Raw genomic sequence first — 23,354 nt, 5'->3', positions numbered from 1 at the left:
AACAAGGTAGCCCTCCTCAGCTGTTCAGCAATGTGGACTGAAAAATATTGATGTTGATCTCATTATGCAAGTCTCTGTGTTGCTATTTAGTATGGTATGAATTTGTGTGTGTGTGTGTGTGGGTATGTTTACTGTGCAGCAGTGCATGTGTGAGTTAAAAAGGCATGGAAACCTGCCAGTTGAGTCACTGTGTTAAAAGCCTGTACACATTTGGCAGTTGGTGCTGGCAGGTAATCCAGTGAAGTCAAGGATGGACTTCATGCCAGAAAAGGATCTGCCTATGATAAAAAGGTAGATAGGAAGGAGTAAGAGAGAGGATTAGTGAGTAACACAAGAGTTTGTCTAATGGTTCAGTCAATATGTTAATCTTCAAAATGATACATGACTCATACGTCACATGTGGCATTTTTTGTTATGTGATATGATATCATAGAGTCAATGACATGTGGAGAGGCCAAAATCCCTGCATTAAAGTGAAAGCCAGAGGTAAATTTTATGTTATATCATCTCAGTCTCATTTCCAAAGCATCAAATTCTACCACCACTTTGAAAATAAACAGCTGCTGCTATGTGGTGTCAGTGACTTGAAACACCATATGCTGAAAACGATATGCTACCAGCAAATGTCCTTTTGCTTTTTACTGTAATAGCAACAACATACTCATAATGGGCTGGAAAAGAAACGGGGTAAAGAATTAAACCTACAAATTAACAGGCAAAACAACACAAGTCGTGAATTGGGGACAAAAACGGCATAAAGGAAATGAAAGTAAATTAGTTCCGGATATAAACATTCATATGTTGGCAAACAATGACGGATCATAAAATAATATGCAAAGCAAACTATTTGCCTTGGTGACCACAAATTGAACTATAAAATGATTAAAAAAAAACAAAAAACAACAAACACTAGACTATTGTAAAGACCCATTTATGCTCTCTAACGTACATAAATAGGGGCCATGATATGATCAGCATGTGTTGCTGCTCTGAAACTTTGATGCATCGTTTACGTTGCCACAGGTGTTTAGTCAGTTCATCCACCAGTGGGCAGTTTTAAGTTCAGTTTTTTTTCCATGTTTTGACACCAACACTATGATAAAGCTGTTTGCAGCTGTCCAAAAACACCTAAAAAAGTAGAAGAATACATCTACAAAGCAGTTTGTCCATCTGTGTGTCCGTCTTCTGCATTGAACATAAATGGGCCAAAAGACCTGAGTCACATTGGGATAAAGATGGCGGGTCAGTGATTCCTGGCTATCGTAAAGATTTGCAAAGCCATTGTGTGAATGTTCACCCTTTCAGACAATACAATTTCATATTTCACTGTTAGTTTGTCCTTCATGTGAAGTCCAGGCGGTGCCAGATCAAGTTAAAGTAAACATTATCATCCATGATAACTGTTTCTCAGATCAGCCCGTAACAGGCTGACACCGACGTTTTTCTATGCTACAACATGCAAACTCCACGCAGAAAGGCTGCTGTTTAGATCTTACCTTCAGCCAAGACTCGGACCTGCAGCCTTCTAACTGAGACCACAGTGCTAACCACTGCACCACCCTCATCACAACTTCAACGCAAGTCAGAGGTCAAGTTACAGAGGTGTGGAAAATACCTCCAGTGCTGTAATAACAATGATGATAACAATATTATTAATGATGATAACTTTAAAGTTTTTTTGCAGAATATCCTGATGATCTTTGTAAAAAAGACAATAAATAGTCATTTCATTCATCTTTAAAGTTAAGATGAATTGTGATTTAAAGAAGGTGGCTCTGATTAGAGGTGGCAGAAAGTTCCAGCGTGAATTTAATTTAAAATAAATGCTCGCTCACATTGCATCTGGCATGATGAGCTGTTGCTTGTTGCTTTTTGTTGCACAAGCGAGAGAATTTTGTCTTCTTGTGTTATGAGGGTGCCTTAGGAAGACTTTGTCAAAAGACATTAATTGTCAAACCTCCTCAAAAAATCACACAAAAACTTCTTGAATAAATTAAATTCACATATATAAAAGTAAAATAAGAGATACAAATTTAATAAATGTAATAAAAAGAGATAAAATGAATTTTTATTTCATTTTCAGTTAACAGTGTTACGTCTTTGGGGGGCGACCTTGGGTGATGTAATTGGCAGCCATGTTGGCAGCTTACATATGTGAAGAAATTTGGCCCAATATGCTTCAAAGCTGCTCACTAATGGCTTAAAAAATACCAAAGAGCAAAGGGAATTGTCAGGGGCTTCAGATATGCTGATCCTTACACAATAAAGAGCCCAGGGGAGGTTTGTCAATAAACCAGATCCAAGGGAATCTTTTCCACAACCAACAGTATGTAAAAGATCCATCATCAGCGTTGCTGTTTGACACCACCAGGAAGTTCTGTGTTCATGACCCGTTGGGTCAAAACTGTTTTCAGATCAAGGAGGACCCAGTACAATCTTAGACATGCAGTTTTGATGCTGTGTTTGATTGGTGAACATTCCTTTGCAGATGATTGATGGAACTGATAGGAGTAAATTACATATCTAGACCCCTGCTGTTGCTCACATAATTCAAATGTCAGCGCCATAATGTGCTGTGGCATCTTCTCTTCCACCAGCGGCTCCTGGAGGTGTTCATGCCATTCTCCATCTGTCTCAGTTTTAAGTTAATTCATTACACGCTGAAATTCAGAATTGAAAATGCAACTAGATCAACAATTAGCCAACTTTCTGACATCAAAGTGAAAACACAACTTAAAAAACTGAACTGAATGTAAAATTTTATGACAACAAAAGCAAAAGTGTATGTCTGTGCATAATGGGCATTTCTGCAAAATGAAGCTATTTTAAAATGTGATATTAATGCATGCATGTAATTAAATAATTAACATTGTTTGTTTCATTAATTTGCAGCATAATTACAACATTTCTCCCATCTATAATTGAATTGTGTAAAAGGGCCATTTGTTTGTTTGGGGAAGCACTAGGAAGACCAAATGATCCATGCATCCTGCATTTTATTTCAATTCACTCTTGAAATCTGTTCCTGGAAGCTTGTATATAAAGATAATAAATAATCTGTTTCTCTGAGTCTTTTACCAGTTTCTTGTTGAAATGACATCACTGGAACTGAACTTTTGAGATATATTATTAAAGATGCAAGTAAAACACTATCAGAAGATTAATCATAATTTAACGGAGATTTTTATAAATGGGGCTGCACGGTGGAGCAGTGGTTAGCACTGTGGCCTCACAGCAAGAAGGTCACTGGTTCGATCCTTGGCTGGTTTGGTCAGTGGCCTTTCTGTGTGGAGTTTGCATGTTCTCCCCGTGTATGCGTGGGTTCTCTCCGGGTACTCCGGCTTCCTCCCACCATCCAAAGACATGCATGATAGGTTAATTGGTCGCTGTAAATTGCCCCTAGGTGTGAGTGTGGTTGTTCGTTTCTCTCTGTGTGGCCCTGCGATGGACTGGCGAGCTGTCCAGGGTGTACCCTGCCTGTCGCCCAAAGCCAGCTGGGATAGGCTCCAGCTTCCCCGCAACCCTGAATTGGAATAAGCGGTTCGGAAAATGAATGAATGAATTTTTATAAATGTGGTTTTGACTAAGTGTCCTTGGTCAAATTATAAAGTTAAATCAGTTTCAGTTTTTTGTTTAAATTGAATCGTTAACCCTTGTTTTTGCTTTTAGCCTTAAAGAAAGGGGGGGGGTTCAGCCTTTTTGTGTTTGTGCTTCTGTTGGAATTCCCTCACTGTACCTACCTTTCACCTGTGCCTGAGGATAATTGCCCTCGAATTACGGAGTGTGAAATGTGAAACAGTCATAATCCACGAGGAACTGACGAGCAAAACCAATGTCGCATAACAACGTTGCACCCCAGTTCCCTGAGGTGAAGAACTCCCCCCTCCACCCCTCCCCTCAGGAAAATCTGAAAGAAAATCTCCTGTGTGGACCAAAACATCTATTGCTACTGTGGTTCAGCCTGTCTGGAGACCCAGAACACTTGCAAACATTAACTAGTGTGTGCTGTGAAAAGATAAAGGATGGAAAGGAAAGTGTTTGCCTTTAGGAGGACTATTTTACGACTCTTCTCTGGCTAGGGGGTGATGTAGCTGCTGTACGTCACTCAAACATTTCTATGCACACTGAATATCTTAACAGAATAGACTGTTCATGTCTTACAGAAACTCTGACTTGTGCCAATCACTTGTCACATGGTGACACCAGTAGGTCAGTTTAGACTCTTTATCACCCTAAATTCCACATTGTACATTGTGTTTGAGCATTTTCACATTATTAAGTAGTGTCTTAAACGACATCGTTATTTTATGTTGACGTGTGAGGTTGGTGGAGTTATTAAGTTAGTAACGTGAATTTTTCAGGGAACTGAAACAATGGACATTTTCCAAAGCCAGTTTTTCCCCCACCTGATACTAATTCCGATTCCTGGGGTTTAGGAAAACAGAGTACTGATCCTACGCTTGTGTTATTTTACTATGAGGTCGATTAAATTTATGATTTAGCTATATATATCATTGACTGTGATGATATTGTTACTGCTATTTACCTATAAAACATGAATGATACATTTATACACTTCATGTTTAACACATAAAAACATTGATTGATTATTAAGTGAATACACTAAATAATATCTGAAATAAATCTTCAAACTAGACTTACAGTGAACATTTTCCACACTACTGGCAGAAGCTGGTCATCCAGAACAATCATTTTTAAGCTTTGTTTTGTTATTACGACGGCTTTCTGGCTTTCTTTTGCAAATTCTTCACGTTTGTTAAAAAAAAAAAAAAAAAAAAAAAAAAAAAAAAGTGTCGGCATTTGTTTCGCTTTTCCTTTAAGGCAGCAAACTCTTCTTACTCTTTATGTGACAGCAATCCAAATGCAAAGCTGCAGAAGTAAATCTGGAAGCAGTCGAGTCACCTCTGGAAACATCAGCACTGCGTATGAGGCATGTTGCTGTTGGTTGGTGGGATTTTCTCTGGAGGAGTTATGCCGGATTGCTAACATAGTACTGATGCTAAACATTAGCACTGCAGTGGACAGAAATGCAGTTTTGTTGGTATTAGATGGTGTTTAGATGGAAAAGGATCCAGATCCCTTTACTTTTGGCAGGCTCAGCAAGTCTTCTCGATGATAGTATCGATATTGGCCCATCTCTAACTGAAACCTTAAACATTTGAACCTATTGAAGCAATTTGATCGAATATTATTGGCTGGATAGTGAAACCATAATGAGATCATCCACAGGATGCTGAATGATGATGCACAACATGCCTAACAGTAATTAAACAAGCAGCTATCCAAAGCCTGATGCTTTTTTGTCTCCTTGCCGATTGCTGCAGTAAGGATGGATTGAGCCAACGTTTCCTACCCTCAGTAATAGTGCTCTATAATGATGCTTTATTACGTTTTCCTCATCAGTTTTGATGTATGTGTTTGTAAAATGTATATTTTAAATGATCAAACATTCACTATAATGGAAAATATACAAGTTTCATTTGAAATATAATAAAGTTTTCAGTGTTGGGCAACCAAGAGAAGCACTTGCTGTTGTACAAATTCCCATTCTAAAGATCTATTATCAGGTAATATGTTTTTCTTTTTTTCCATTTTCATCTGAGAACTGATTGCGATCTCACAGAAATAGGATAGATTCAGTGCCGATTGTTTGGTTTTTCAGGTATATGGAGAAATGAAAAACATGATAATAGAGTAATTTTTCTATTTGGTTCAACCTTAACGTGACCCCATCACTTATTTCTCTCACCCTGTCTCTCTCTCTCTCTCACACACACACAAACACACACACATATACCCACCAGTATTTCTTCGTGATTTATATTATCTGAGATCAAAAAGACATAAATATGAAAAGGCCCTAAAAGTTCTCATGACAACCGTGATAAATGTGTGTTTCCATGACTTTTTTCTTGCTGTAGGTGCACCTTTAATCAGTTTCTACAGTCTTTGAAACTGTGTTGCTGTGCTGTATGTCAAACAGCCTTGTTTTGCACTCCAATAACTTAGTGTCTGCAGAAGATAATCAGATAAATTATTGTCCCTAATTTATACTGTAAATGGATCACTTGTTTATGTTTTATAAACACTTGTTTTGTGTTTATCTGCCTTCACTAAAATGTATAAACTGTGTCAAACTTAATCTCTGCAACAACTGTTTTATACAACTTAGTCTTAGATGGCACATATATCCTCAATAGCTTGGAGTATGAGAATGTTACACTGACGGTGTGTTCAGACCAAACGCGTTTTGAGCGTCAAGAGTGGCAGGTTTCCATGTAAAGTCTATGTGGAGGCACGGCAAGGGAGCATCGAGCTTTCTCGTGTCGCGTTTCTCTCATCGGTGTTCCGATGTGTTTAGAAGTTTTTTTAAGCTCGACGTGTGAACTTTGGCCGCTTGACGCGGGGCATCAACCAATCAGAACGATCAGCTCGCAGCTCCTAGAGGATTTCTGTGGTAAATCCAGGACACAGGGCTGAGATGTGATTACTCCATGCAATATTTAGGATAAGCATTCCTGCATGTGTCACAGTCACTGAGTCATCCAGCAAGTTTATTCATTAGCAGCAGGTAGCTTTCTTTCTGTGTTTTTGATTTAACTTGCTAGTTTCTGGTCCTCCTGATATATATTCATGTGTGTGTGTGTGTATGTATATATATATATATATATATATATATATATATATATATATATATATATATATATATATATATATATATATATATATATATATATATATATATATATAACCTTGAGCCGGGTTCTGCCGGAGGTTTCCTTCATGTTAAAAGGGAGTTTTTTCCTTCCCACTGTCGCCAGTGTGCTTGCTCAGGATGGGACATGTTGGTTTCCTTATATAGGCTATTATGAGTTGACTTTCATTATGTTTTCTTCTGTGTCTGTAAAGCATCTTGAGATGGCATTGCCGTGATTTGATGCTATATAAATAAAGTTGAATTGAATTGAATTAGAGTGAAATAGTTTATTGAGGGGTGAAAATGGATAAGTGGAAGGGCAGGCTGGCAGGCGAGCATGCAGGAAACAACTGGGACACTGGAGCCGCAGGTTGGCAGGGGACATTCTGGACAGAGAAGAACAGAGCGGATACAAATTTAATCAATTTAATAAAGGGATAAAAATGTTGTTTAGACCTGCAGCAAGACCTGCAACGGAGACTGGCAATCAGACCGGAGTACTGAGACAGTTATGGGATGATCGTTTTCAGCTGTGTTGAAAACCTGCTGTAGAAAACAGAAGCTCCACCTGCAAGAAGGAGACACGCCTCCACACACACACACACACACACACACACACACATGCAAAACCACCACTGCCAGAATCAACACAGCCATTACAAGAAGAAAGCAGCAAGGAAAATAACTTAAAGAAAAACAACCCAAAACATAATGCAATCATACATTCAACTTCCATTTACCTGCATCTTCCTCCGTCACCCGAGTCCTGATCATATTCCAGAGAACATAAAACAGATATTGATCCTCTCTAACAAACAAATGTCAATGCATATATACAAAAAACAAATTTGTTTGCTGTCACATAAACACTAAAGAGCAGACATGTTGAAATGCACAGCCCCACTCAGTGATCAGTTTGACGTTTTTTAATAAGAGGCAGAGTTGCTCCTCTCTCACTCTCTTTGTTTTGTCTCTCACGGCCTCTGCTTGCAACTCTTGGCAATCTGTTCATTGCGCTGTGATATTAGGTTATTAAAAATCACCATTTTGGAAGATGAGGAGAGGAAAATGAAAAGGCAAAAAGACAACACGGGGAAAAAGTGCTGCGGTTGCTTCACCTGCACCTGAGAGGAATACTGAACGGGCCAGAAGCATCTGGCTTGCCATTGATATTCTAAGTGGCTTTCATAGAGTGAAAAGCCCTCCATGAAATAAAGAAACAAATAAGTAAACAAAAACCATAAAAGCAAACCTCAGGACAAACAAACCCCATGCAACTTGTTCCAATCTATGTTGTTGTTATCTACGTAAATAGTTGGTGAATAAACATTTCTCCAGTGTGCAGTAGCAACAACACATTTTACATTTCATAATGCATAACTAACCTTAGTGATTTAAAGGATCAAGAGGCAGATCTTTATGCAGACAGCAAGTGGTGAAACGTGTAAAATTGATAGGTATCTGCAGGTGTTCCAAACTGGGGGAAAAAAGGAGAGAATAAAATATTTCCTGTAGTTAAAGTACAATGGATCTGCTGTCAACCATGGAGGCAATATGTAGCCTAATGGACAGACTGAAAATAAGTCACAGCGGTGTGCCTGCATCTGTTCAAGACCGTTAATAGCAGACCCTGCACAGCAGGACCAAGGAGAGCTTGTTAGCTCTCACATCAACACTCTGATCTTCATCCATGTCACTGATGGTGATTCTCGTCACACAGAGGAAATTATCCAGAGTTTGTCTCTTGTGAGGATGTAGCTCCCCTAAATCCTCAGCTTCATTTGTGTCGCCTTGATCTCAGTGTTTGGAGACCTGTGAGGGACTGGCAACCTGTCCAGGTGCCTCTCATCCAATGACTGCTGGGATAGACTGCAGCTCCGTGCGACCCTTAATTTAAACAAGCGATTAAGAAAATGGATGGATGAATTCTAGAAAACATACACATCATGTATAAAGTCAAGTATTTTTAAACAAGAAACAGAACATTCATCATTATCTGGTAGTGAAAATGGCAGACTTGTAACTTATTACACCAAATTTCATCTCGTTAGACATTACCACCATAAAAACTGTGCAAACTGTGTAACTAAATAAAAATGAGATGACTTCACTAAAATGCAGGATTTTCTCTTAGATAAAGTATGTAGAGCATGGTGGTCTTAGGAGATACCATCAGAAAATGCTTGTAAACCGAGAATGATAAATACAGAGGTGCTAAAATTGTAAAATGGAACTGAAGCTCCAGTCTCATTTGCAGTTACACTTAATGTTAACTGTGATTTATTAGACTTGCACTTGACTTTATTAATCTCTTTTTTTAACAGTAAAAATTGCAAATTTGCAAAGATAAGTTACATAACCAAGTGCATTACTGTTTATGTCAGAGCTACAGCATTTTTTTTTTTTTTTAAGTTTAACAAACTTTACTTTCATATTTCATTATTTATAATCCAGTATTTTCACAAATTTTCTGGTGGTGCTCCAAACTGGTTCATTTCAATTGGAGGTGATTAAACCAACTCCACGACAAGCCAGAGAAGAAACAGTCCAAACTTTGTCCTCTTTTCTCCCCATTTGCCCCTTAATCCCAGATGTCTGTTCTTCTGCTGATCCCACGTTTACATGCTCACTCATCACCAACACATGATATAAAGCAACACTCATAGTAGGAATATGTGAAAATTAATAAAAGACAATCTGTATTTTAATGGAAAATTCAGATATTACAAAAAAAAGACAAATAGCTACTGCAACAAATAATTCCATCACTTGTTCCGCTTATCAAATTACACAATGCTCACTGGATACATTTGACGAGGAAAAAAGCTTGTTAGAAACACGTGAAAATGCAGGTTATCGTCCATCTACGCCTGGCTTCTGAGTAGCTGCAGACCTGCTGGATTCCTGGAAACGTCTCTACAACAGCAGGGAAATGCTGGGATGCTTCGTGTTGCCACGGATTTCTAAAATGGAACTTGTGACCACAGATCTGTTTCTATAAGCCTCCATTACCAATGTTTAAGCAGTTAGATTGGGTGGAAAAATGATTTATTTTACACAGAATTCTAATTTTTTTTCTAATAATTTCAATTCTTTTTAAATGTAAACAGAAAATGGAGCAAAATAGTAACTTTATGAAGAAATATGTGTTACAAGAATACTGGATGAAATATGTGTAAAAAAAACTTATTTTTCTCCTTTTCTTACCAAATAAAAAGTGAAGTTGTGGGTGGAGGTGGGGGCTGGGGTGGGGTTGGCAGGTCATATTTAATATTTAAAAGATTAAGAAAAACAGCATGATGGAAATAAGCCTGTTCATCCGACAGTCATGTTCCCATGACAACTGTTGTACGGGTAACATAGGGGGTGACATAATCATAAATACTAATGTGGATGATGGGATGCATATAAACACACTTACTCGGTTTTCCTTCTCAGCTTTGCTCTTCACTTTTTTGCGCCCTGTCATGTTTGTTCCTCCTTCATCAGCTTGGCACGGTTTCTATTTCTAAAATTCCTGCAAGTCAAACAACTACTAACGTCTTTGCCTTTGTGACTCAAAAAGGTTTTGTAATAAAGATGCTCTCATTGTCTGTCTGCCATTCGCTGCTTTCCAGCACCATAAACACTCCATTGAAAGTGATTTAATTGGCAAGCAGTTTACAAATGATCTCATTTGTTTGTGGTTTTGCCCCTAGTCTTTCTCTGCAGTGTCTTCAAGCTTAACACTGTGCTGTTCTGAAGCTCATGCGTGAGATCCTGTCATACCACAATACACACCTCCCATAACAGCCTTGCAGGCAGATGGGAAAGAAAGAGTGAGAGAGGGAGATTGGAGGGTTATAAAGCTAAATATTTGCTGCTCATCAAAGGAATTATGGCAGGTTTCAAATCAGCGTCCATTAGCATTGTAATCATTTAAGCTAACATTTGGGCATTCACAAGACTGGAGAAGGTTGTGTACTCAAATAGTTAATGTTAAGAAGTATTCTGACTGCATGTTTGATATTCATTTGTACTGGTGAAAAAGTGAAAATTATGCCTTTTGAACAAAAAGAGGGATACATATGGAAAAGCTCAAATGATTAATATGTGTTCTCTCACAACTTTATGTTGGATCCCATCCAAACAAAGTGATAAAAGTTTGATGTATAAGCTGCATATGTTATTGTTGGAATGACAGTGTAGCAAACTCAAAACCTCATTAAAGTAGCACAACACAACTTTCTGACTTTAAATGTCTCGCGTTTCAAACTGGTTTTGATGGCTTATTTATATGTATTATGTACATTTCTGGAGTCATCGTTGCCCAGCAGGTTTCTGAGGCTTAGAAACAGCACACACAACTGGTTTTTCAGTCCTGATAAATCACTTTAAAGCAGCATTTTAATGCTAAAAACTGGATATCAACAAACTAACAATTTTAAATGTGTACCATAGTTGATTCAGTAAAAAAAAAAAAAAAAAAACGGCACTCTGGCTGAAGTCACCTCAAAGAAGAGAGCTTAAAAGACAGATGGCAAATGGGCCATTATTAGGAGACAATATTGTAATGTAATGCAAGGTCGTTGGTGCCTGTTGTGGCGGTAATCCCAGGACTCGTTGGTGGACACCAGCAGTGAGGGATGCCGTCAAGCTGAAGAAGGAGTCCTATCGGGCCTTCTTGGCCTGTGGGACTCTGGAGGCAGCTGATGGGTACCGGCGGGCAAAGCGGCATGCGGCTTCGGCCGTTGCCGAGGCAAAAACTCGGGCATGGGAGGAGTTCGGCGAGGCCATGGAGAAAGACTTCCGGACGGCTTCGAGGAGATTCTGGTCCACCATCCGGCGGCTCAGGGGGGAGAAGCAGTGCTCCATCAATACTGTGTACAGTGGAGATGGGGAGCTGCTGACCTCAACTCGGGACGTTGTGGGTCGGTGGAGGGAATACTTCGAAGACCTCCTCAATCCTACCAACACGTCTTCCCATGAGGGAGCAGAGCTGGTGGACTCAGGGGTGGACTCTCCTATCTCTGGGGCTGAAGTCGCTGAGGTGGTCAAAAAGCTCCTTGGCGGCAAGGCCCCGGGGGTGGATGAGATCCGCCCGGAGTTCCTTAAGGCTCTGGATGCTATGGGGCTGTCCTGGCTGACACGCCTCTGCAGCATCGCGTGGACATCGGGGGCAGTACCGCTGGATTGGCAGACTGGGGTGGTGGTCCCCCTTTTTAAGAAGGGGGACCGGAGGGTATGTTCCAATTACAGGGGAATCACACTCCTCAGCCTCCCTGGTAAGGTCTATTCAGGGGTCCTGGAGAAGAGGGTCCGCCGGATAGTCGAATCCCGGATTGAGGAGGAGCAGTGTGGTTTTCGTCCTGGTCGCGGAACAGTGGACCAGCTCTATACCCTCTCTGGGGTCCTGGGGGGGGGGGCATGGGAGTTTGCCCAACCAGTCTACATGTGCTTTGTGGACCTGGAGAAGGCATTCGACCGTGTCCCCCGGGGGCTCCTGTGGGGGGTACTCCGGGAGTATGGGGTACCGGACCCCCTTGTACGAGCTGTCCGGTCCCTGTACGACAGGTGTCAGAGCTTGGTTCGCATTGCCGGTAGTAAGTCGGATTCGTTTCCGGTGAGGGCTGGACTCCGCCAAGGCTGCCCTTTATCACCGATTCTGTTCATAACTTATATGGACAGAATTTCTAGGCGCAGCCGAGGGGTTGAGGGGATCCGACTTGGTGGCCTCAGGATTGGGTCCCTGCTTTTTGCGGATGACGTGGTCCTGTTGGCTTCATCTGGTCGTGATCTCCAGCTCTCGCTTGAGCGATTCGCGGCCGAGTGTGAAGCGGCTGGGATGAGAATCAGCACCTCAAAATCTGAGACCATGGTCCTCAGCTGGAATAGGGTGGATTGCCCTCTCCGGGTTGGGAGTGAGGTCCTGCCTCAAGTGGAGGAGTTTAAATATCTCGGGGTCTTGTTCACGAGTGAGGGAAAGATGGAGCGCGAGATCGACAGACGGATCGGTGCGGCGTCTGCAGTAATGCGGGCTCTGCGCCGGTCTGTCGTGGTGAAGAAGGAGCTGAGCCAGAAGGCGAAGCTCTCGATTTATCAGTCGATCTACGTTCCTACCCTCACCTATGGTCATGAGCTGTGGGTCGTGACCGAAAGAACGAGATCTCGTATACAGGCGGCTGAAATGAGTTTCCTCCGCAGGGTGGCCGGGCTCTCCCTTAGAGATAGGGTGAGGAGCTCGGTCATCCGGGAGGGGCTCAGAGTAGAGCCGCTGCTCCTTCGCATCGAGAGGAACCAGTTGAGGTGGCTCGGGCATCTGGTCAGGATGCCTCCTGGACGCCTCCCTGGTGAGGTGTTCCAGGCACGTCCCTCGGGGAGGAGACCCCGGGGAAGACCCAGGACACGCTGGAGGGATTACATCTCTCGGCTGGCCTGGGAACGCCTCGGGATCCCCCCCGCAGAGTTGGCAAATGTGGCTGGGGAGAGGGAAGTCTGGGCTTCCCTGCTTAGGCTGCTGCCCCTGCGACCCGACCCCGGATAAGCGGCAGAAGATGGATGGATGGATGGATGGAATATTGTAATGAGTCAACAGTTTGACAATTACAAATGATCAATTTGAAAATGTTTTTCACTGGTTTGTGTTTGAATCGACCTTTGAACAACAAAAGGAAATCTGAAAAATAACTGGTTTACTGTATAATATACTTATTTAATTACTATTCTGCATATTATATTAAGTAAAACAAGAACCGTATAAACGGAAATGTGTTAATGATAGTAAACCACAATTCATACAGTGAATGCATTTTTGACCACAGGTATAACTGTGGTATTAATTAATATAATTAATTTAAAAGAAAATGAGAAAAGCCAGTTGACAAAATTAAGTGTTTCCTGGGTCTTAGCCAGAGTCTCCTCATGCTGGAATGTACCTGGAACACCTCACCAGGGGGGTGTCCAGGACGGATCCTAAACAGATGACTTAGCCACCTCATCAGATTCCTCCTGAGGTGCAGAGGATGCAGAGGCTCTACGCTGATTACTGAGCTACCAACAACAGTACCAGTCAAAACTTTGGACACACCAATGGATTTAATGGAAAAGTGTGTCCACATTTTTGACTGGTTTTGTATAAGGCACAGCATCAGTGCCGAAGATGCTCGGTCTCATGTTGATCTAATGTATTTGTTCAGTCACTACCCACATCTTAAAATCATCATTTAGGGTAGGAACACAAATCGACTGGTAAATCAGGAGCTTTGCCTTTTGGCTCAGGTCCTTCTCCGCCTTGACAGACCAAAGGGCTGTACCAATCTGCCCGTTGATCTCCTCCTCAAGATATTTAAACTCTTCTTCTTGCAGCAAGAATCAAATTCCCATCTGGGAGGGAAGCTCCCTTCCTTTCTGGACTGTGGGTTACATTTGGAGATGCTCATCCTCAGCCCAATTGTTTGTCAGTCTGCTGTAAACCGCTGTAGATAGAGCTGAAGATTATGGTCCGATGATGTCAATAAATCTGCAGAAAGCAGAGAAGAGTTCACCAACAAATATGAGAGGACATTTTGTTCCTATTAGACAATTCTTACTTCAGCTAAAGCAAAAGAAACACACTGCCATGGATACCTAATGGAAACACACCCAAAATGTATCAGCCAGCCAGCTTTCTTATAGGCTATCAGGTAAACGCTCCTCTTTCCTCACTGAAATGCAAGGAATAGAGATTGCAGTCTAAAGAATGTGTCAAAAATAAATGATAAATTCTCACAAGGATACAATAAAAAAAAATAAAAAAAACAGAGTTGGCTGCATGACCACAAAATATTAAAGAAGCATTTGTGAGCCAGTCTGGTTCTTATTATACATGTATGTAGTGAAAATAAACTGATTTACACTGTTTTATTCCTGGAAATTGGACTGACTGTGGAACAAATTAATATGTCAAGGAGTCACCATAATTCCAGATTATCATTATAGTTTATTTAATTGTAATGTTAAATATGAGCTTTACAACTGTCCTTTAGCCCTGCGATGGACTGGCGAGCTGTCCAGGTTGTACCCCGCCTTTCGCCCAAAGACCGCTGGGATAGGCTCCAGCTTCCCCGTGACCCTTCATCAGACTAAGTGGTTAGGATAATGAATGAATGAATGAACTGTCATTTAATGTTTAGTCTATTTGTCAACATAATATTTAATGAAGCACAGTGAGGATGATCTGTGAGTCTTATTGTTAGCCAGCAGAGGCTCTGATAAAACACCATGAAACAGACCAGGTAGAGCAGTTCACTCAGTCCTACGAGGTCTGCAATCCAGCAGGCTTTCCAGGTATCCTTGCTCCAACACAGCTCACTCAAATCATTGAATCTTTGTGCAGAACCTGATAGGCTGTTAGATTTAGATTTAGATTCAGGTGGTTTGGAGCTGAAATACATGGAAAACCTGCTGGATTGCAGACCTTGCAGAACCAAGATGAAGAGGAATAAAGCCTGTACACATTGCTAGACTGGAGTAATTGCAAGTGGAATGTTTATATTTGATGAAGTAAAAAGGGCTCTAATGTACTTTTCTTAGTAAGCAATGCAGGAACAAAATAACTTTTTAAGGAGTGTAAATGTGTAATCTGATTGTGTAAGCCAACACTGGTGTCTTAAGTTTGTGAAGTTGTTGCCAGTTTTGAATAAATAAAAATGACAAATGAGAAGAGATTATGTGTGTGAGTGACATGTTAACTGTTAGTTTTCTGTCATCACTGCCGCCTACGTCCTTGTGCACTCTTTCACTACGCTTAGCAGCCATTCAGAGTGGGCGATAATGAGCAACAATGGCAATGGGGCACATGCAAGATGTACAAGTGAGATAGACAGTCAACAGCTCTCCAGATGTGCCTGACAGCCTACTGTCAGCCTGGCTAATAAGTCAAGTGTTTACTTAACTGGAACTACTGAGTTTATTTATGTAAAAATCAACTCATTTGGGTTTTATTGCTGAAAACTGAAACAATAGAAACAAAAGAAACAAGACCACTTTTTTTTTTTTTTGCCAAGTACACAGTTTGTAAAGACAAAGAAAATCCTCAAAAGGACAATAGTTTATCAGCCTTTAGTGACTATCCACCTAATTCCATTTAAAAGGCATCAAAGTGATTGACAGACAACCATAACCACCACAGCTGCACTACATGTGTAACTGGAACCAGTATAACGTGTCACCCAGTCCCTCCATTAGAATGTGCCCTTACAGCATTTCTCCTGCTTGTCTGCACTCTCCATATGCTGACGCTGAGATAAACAAATGTGGCTGAAAATCCAGGTTGCCTCAGAGCTGTGCACAGACCCCACTGAGGACCAGGAAGTCATTCTAACAGATAATCCAATAAGCCGGTGCCATCCTGTTCCAGGCAGTGTAACCTGGTGAGCGAGAATAGTAGCTGGGAGGTGACAGGAAGAGCGTCTCCTCACCTCTCTCAGCCCTACTGGCTCCCTGACTGTCACAGCTACCGCCTCCTGCCAAGTCACTCATTAACCCCAGCGGAGGGGCTGCAGGAAGAGAACGGAAGATGGGAAGCAAAAGTTGAGAAGAGCTGTGCCCTGGTGGGAGGGAATAGATAAATAGAAAAAGAAGAGAAGGTGCCTCGCGAGGATGCTGAAGTCATTTAATCAAACGGCATTTTTGAAATTTTGTTTTTCATATGTTTTGACTGGAATCAGTCAAATTGTTTTTGTAATTAGATCAACTAGGAGTGGAAAAGTGTAGAAAACCTGGTAGAAATGCACGGTTTTTGGGATGAAAGGGCTACTTCTGATTAAAAACAAGCTTGATAAGAACTCTGGAAATGTGACAGAGGTTGTACCTGATGTTCACGACAAGAGGACTGCAAAACTCCTGTCCAGTGGGGAGTTCATGGGGGGAGAAGACAGCCAGATGGGTGTGTGTGTGTGTGTGTGTGTGTGTTCTTATAAGAGGAGAAGGTGGATGAAGAGGAAAGCGGGGGGAGAAAGGCTTGAAGGTAAAATGAATAGGCCATGGCCAGGAGACTGCAGGAGAGTGGTATTTTAGTTGTCAGCCAGAAAAGTGAAAAGCCACACAAACACACACACACACACACACACACACACACACACACACACACACACACACACACACACACACACACACACACACACACAAATGCAAGGCTATTTTCTCCCCCTGCATCCTCTCACCTTTATGGTGTGTCCGTTGTGCTCCCTGTAGCACATTCACACACACACACACACACACATTGCAATCTGCGCACACAGTAACTCAGAGAAAACACTCTGTGATCCCACAGTGAGAGTGAACGGAAGGCCACTGCTCACATATGGCCACCAGCTCTCTGCTGCTCTGCAAGCGGAGAGAAAACCGTCTGTAGATGGCACTACAGCACTGCAGAAAAACACTGCTCACACACACACACACACACGTACATGCAAACATACACTGGATGTTCTGCATGACCATATATACACACACACACACATGGTCGTGCTTACATGTAAAATCACTGGCAGCTGATGTAGACAAAAGATACATAGAGTTTAGGTGTGCATGTGCATCTTTTGACGTTTTATGTTGGGTCGTGCTTTCTGACAGTTCTGCCACTCAGTAACAATATGGGAGAGGATTTCTTTCTTTGTTTCTCTGTTTGTTTTCTGACACCAATTTAATTTAACGTACATGCATGAGGGACGCGAGCTAGTTAGACACAGTTCAGCCTCTGACTGTTTTCACCACTCTCGTGGAAAATGACACCTTATCTGTCCACAGCGTTATCGTCTGCAAAATGTCACCAGTGCTGCTGGAAGCATACTGTCAGCATCTTGCTCTTTCTCACTTGCCTCGAGCCAGCAAATACTCACACTGATACCACATTGAGATTGACAAAAGAAAGAGAAAACACAGGCGGACAAGCAGAGACTCTTTGAGAACAGGCACAAGAGCGAAATGCAGATAATAAGAAAGAGAAATCAACGCCGTAGATGTGCTGAACTACACGGTCTGGCCCTCCTCTCAAGCCTGGAGAGTTGTTTTCAGAGGTGCTGGGTGTTCTGTTGCGTAGACTAGAGGAGAGGGGAAGGTTGCTGAAATAGATGACTCGCTCTGGGCTGTACACACACTCAGAACAGATGCAACCGCAGCACTTCCTTAATAGTGTTCCTTGCACAGTAATAGTGGGAATACATCTGCAGGGTGAGTATGAGTGTTTGGGTATGTGACTGCAAATGTGGATTTCAATCTCTTTGAACTCTTAACTTCTAAGCTTAAAATGAAGTTCGAGTTTTATGATGAGCAGTTTAAAGGAACAAGGGAATTTGACCAAAATGTACGCATGGCACTGTGTGAATGTGTGTGTATAAGCATACAGAAAGAAAATGCCGTATTGAAAAGGGATAATTGAAAATCTTTCCTCTATGCGATCAGGGATGAGGAACAGCAAAGCCTTATGGGTAGTCCATCTCTACCTGTGACACCTGAATACCAGAATGAACACAGACCATTTGTACCCACACTGGAATTTGCGCACTCATTTATTTTCTTGGATTCGGTACACAGGGACTTAACTGAATGCTTCCCCCTATTTAGCTTCATTTTCAGAATGAGATGAGGAGATCAATATCAATTTTATGTGCTGTGTGAGCTCAGCGAAGGCTGGAAGTGTGTTTGTTTAGAGTCCCTATTAAATGTTTAACTGTTTGTATGTTATCTTTCGTGCACTAGATGTCACAGATCCACGATTGTCTGACCTAAATATGACAAAAGTGTCATAACGCTGGTATAAATGACTTTTTGGAGTTTGTCACTAACTGAAAAATCTTTCATCAAAGTATTGATCAATCATCCTGGATTATAAGAGGCACATACTCATGTCTCTAACTTAAAACTGAGGCACAGAAGACAAAAAAAGGAGAGAAGTTTCTGGAGCTGACCATTCAGAGCTGACTGGACATTTTTTGCTGAGTGTTTTACAGTTTTACAGATAGCATGAAACCTTAAAAGAAGTTGGAGAAACAATGACACTCTTGGTAAAATATCACATTAAATACTTCAATTAAATATTGAGATTGGACTGGACTGATAGAAACATTTTAATTTGTTTGCATCTATTGAGGGTTTTAGGTGATTTACATGTCAAAATAAACCAAGGAAAATTCTTTGTGTCTTCCGTGTCACATGATTATTGTACCGTATTGTATCAGATGTCATGATGGTGCTTCCATTATTAGGGATGATGATGTATTTTATCATTTGAAAGGTTTATTACAAATTACAGAGAAATATGTTCCATTATATTGATCATTTTATTGTTATCTTTAACTATTTTTAATAGAAGTTGAAATAATTGTCATTGGTCGTCAAATTGTTTTATCATTTTAGAAAATGTTTTAATATTTTTCTGTTCTCATTAAATATAATTTAATATAATTTCACAAGAATTTCTGTTAAATAGTTATGCTCTTGATTTTTATGAATTTCTCTTGCAATGAAGAAATGAATGCACCCTGTAAAGTTGTGTGATTTTCCTTTAAGGGGCAAAATACTGGTATCCATAGGGGTGAATATGAAAGCACCATAAACTATGGTATCTATCAACTGGGGAATGTTGCTGTTGTCCATCCCCAGTTGGAGACTTTCCATGCTACATTAAAATATATCAGTAAACAAGTCAAGCACAGCATTGGACAGTGTGTTGCACACTACAAGCCAGTATCTCCATGCTACAATACAAATGAATATCAAACAAAATGTATTTTGTCGCCTTTATTTAGCACTTTGACATTACCTGAAGTGGTTTGCCAGTAGTTTCACATTTTCACCATTAGCTTTAAAAATACATAAACACAGTATATTATAATGCAGAACAGAATCCTGAATGCCTCTGGCCTGACAAAAGTTTTATGAGAGGTAGGCAAGCGGGTGAGTCAGACCCCTGTTCATGTCCATCCTGAGCCGGTGATTTGCATAAAATCCCCTGGTGAGACTGTGAATGCAGACAGTTGTGTGCTGTTGCCAAACGGCCACCGGGGTGAAAGCGCTTCGCTTGTACGAGTCTTCATTTGAAACGGCTGATCTTTTCTTTTTTTCCATTTCTGCAGTTCACCCATTTTCCTTCAGACTTTGGCCCTGCGTTGCCCTCCCACTGACACATCATACACCTGCCCATCTCGCCTACTTCACATGTTGTACTTCTATCTAGTAACACTTTCTTATTTAACCCCCTTCCATCGGTCTGTCTCCGTTCCTCTGCACTTTCTCCCACTCCAATCTCCTTCTCCTTTACTGCTTTCCCATATATCCTCCCTTTCTCATTTCTTTCTTTCCTCCTTCTCACTCAGTCCTTCGACCCATCCCTCATTCCTCTCCATCCCATTTTTTTCCTAATCCATATTCATGTAATTTCTATATGGGAGCCTGGGGCTGCTGTTAGGGACTGTTACTTTGTGCTAAAGGTCTTGAAAGCCCGCCTGATTTACAGTAATAACTTGGGATATATCCAGAAATACCATTATCGTAACATGGGCGCACACACACACGTTCACACACACACTTACACACACACAAAAACATGCAACCACACGCACGCTACCATTTTTACCTCCCATAGCCATCTTCTGTCCTCTGTCTTGCTTGCGATTTCAGTGGACTTTTTAGACTGAGCCACTTTAACATCCAGGCATACAATTTTGTGATTTGTAATGGATTCCCAAGGAGAGTTTGTGTAGTCCCTCTTCTGGTGTGCACGCGTGGCTCGGTGTGTTTTTCTGAGTGTATCGCTTTCCTTTACACTTGCGTGTTTGAAACTGTGAGGTAAATGGGAAATGCAGATATTAAAGAGCCATCAATTCACGAAGCAACAAGGGAGCATTGATTGAATTCGCTCAGTTACAATAACTACACCGGTACTGACAAAAATCAAAGCTTGCTTGATGCACGAGATGCCGTTGCCTGAGTCATGCAGCATGCCATTGGGATTTGATCCAAATGTAGAAATTGGTTCTAAACAGCACAATTAGCCATTTTCTTCAGGGATTTTGTCATTTCATCCAACATTACCCGTCTTAGTGTGATGGAGTTTGTGAGATTGCACATGACAGTGATGCAAGTAAACACATAGACGCTGTGCAAAAAGATTAGCCAAGACCAAAACAGACACAAAGAATGGAAATATAAGTATCCCTTCTTACAAGCTCGCTTCAGTCTATATATAAACACAAAGAGAAAATCACTTTAAAGAGATGGAACGTAAACATGATTACCCATGACAAATGGATTGGTGAAATACAATGCTAAATATATCAATCTGTACACTTAAATTATGTCTTTTTGCAGTTTCAATCCAGAGCCTTTATTTCTTATCAAGTCACTTATCATGTTGTTCTTCAGTTTTACACAAATTTACCTTCTTATGTTAAAAAAAAAAAAATAAATGAAAAAGTAAATCTTGATTGAAGGTTCAGAGATGCTTTCATCATCACCAGCCAAGCCTGCATTAGTAAAACAGTCAGCATATATCAAATTAAATATCAAAGTCATGAGAATAATGAGCGGCGCTTTTGCTCTCACATGTCAGGGGACGCCGCCGACAGACAGATCTGAGATCAGTTCATACAAACCTATGGGGGCTTCAGCCAACAAAGCCGCTTTGTTGTGAAATCATCAGCGTTAACTGCAGATATGAAATATTTTGGTCACTTTCCAGCTGTGGTATAATTTACCAACATTCCTAAACTGTGTAACCAAGACTTTCATGGTGTGGCTTTTACCTGCTGTGATGGTGCTGAGGGCTCGGCATGACATGAGGACGGGAGCAGGGGAGGTAGAAAGTCAATCCGGCTATAATTAACTGTTGCAGCTGTGTTCGTTAATCCCAGCTGTCTCTGATGAAAGCCTGTAAAACTGCCAGGTTAAAAAAAAAAAAAGAAGAAAAATCCTCCAATCATCCTCCGTCTGCGGTGACTCCTCCAACTTCAGTTCTCTGAAGGTGCTCATCCCTCTAATCTCTGGGGTGAGGTGCACTGGTTTTTAATACCAATAAGTACATGAACGTACTCTCCCCTAACAACCGTTGTACAAGATTATTAACTTATCCATTCTTAGCTGGTTGTAGCTTGTCTGACAACTTCATTACTGGATCTTAGCTTTGCTCTTCACAGAATTAATGCAGTTCTCGTTAGTCTCATATCTCCACGATTAAAGGAGACTGATCAAGTTCACTCATTTTCGGCTTTCAGGAAAAAAAAAAATTGGTGATGAAGGGAAGGTTATCAACCAGACAGTTGTCAGATAGAAAGCTAGATGATATTGTCTAGTCTGAAGTTAAGACTTTAGAATAGATATATCTAAAACATTTTGGCTGAGGTGAGGTTGAATTAATTTTATTCTCCACAACATTGTGGATTTGTTTCTCATATTATTTCTCCTGTTATCCATACAGGTTTCAAAGGTTTCAACGTTGTAGATCTGAATGAATGAATTATTGTTATTCAATACTTTGTTCTTTCCATAGTTGAATGTGCTGACAACAAAATCACCAAAAATTTTCAATGAAAATCAAATGGAGTTGGTGTTATACTAAAATAAATAAAAGTGAAAAAAACACACTACAAGCTGATCCAACTTTGATGTAATGTCCAATAAACAAGTCAAAACGAGGCTCAGTAGGGTGCGTGGCCTCCATGTGCCTGTATGACCTCCCTACAACGCCTGGGCATGCTCCTGATGAGGCGGTGGATGTTCTCCTGAGGGATCTCCTCCCAGACCTGGACTAAAGCATCCGCCAACTCCTGGACAGTCTGTGTTGCAGCTTGGCATTGCTGGGTGGGGTTATGGGCTCTGGGAGTGCTCCTCCTGTTCCTCCTTGCACAAAGAAGGAGGTAACGGTCCTGCTGCTGGGTTGTTGCCCTCCTACAGCCTCCTCCACATCTCCTGATGTCCTGGCCTGTCTCCTGGTAGCGCCTCCATGCTCTGGACACTACGCTGACCGACACAGCAAACCTTCTTGCCACAGCTTGCACTGATGTGCCATCCTGGATGAGCTGCACTACCTGAGCCACTTGTGTGGGTTTTAGACTCCGTCTCATGCTACCACTAGAGTGAAAGCACCACCAGCATTCAAAAGTGACCAAAACATCAGTCAGAAAGCATCGGAACTGAGAAGAGGTCTGTGGTCACCACCTGCAGAACTACTCCTTTATTGGGTGTGTCTTGCCAATTGCCTGTAATTTCCACCTGTTGTCTATTCCATTTGTGCAACAGCAGGTGGAATTGATTGTCAATCAGTGTTGCTTCCTAAGTGGACAGTTGGAGTTCATAGATGAGTGGTTGACTTGGAGTTACATTGTGTTGTTTAAGTGTTTATTTTTTGAGCAATATATATATATATATATATATATATATATATATATATATATATATATATATACATATATATTGCTCAAAAAATTCTTAGTGGATAGGATTAGGGATGCTACTCTACTACTACTCTACTGTCTTTCTTTTGGCAACACAGCTGTTGGACTGCAACTTAAGAGGAACGGACAATTATGATAAAATTATTTTCTAAAAATTTATGAAAAGTAGACAGATGAGGGATCTTTTCAAGATCATGTTTTTATAGCCCCCCCCCCCGCCCCCCTTT

This window comes from Telmatherina bonti, assembly GCF_933228915.1.
Source record: "Telmatherina bonti genome assembly, chromosome: 3".
NCBI classification, from domain to species: domain Eukaryota; kingdom Metazoa; phylum Chordata; class Actinopteri; order Atheriniformes; family Telmatherinidae; genus Telmatherina; species Telmatherina bonti.
Note: the sequence above shows the minus strand (reverse complement) of the source record.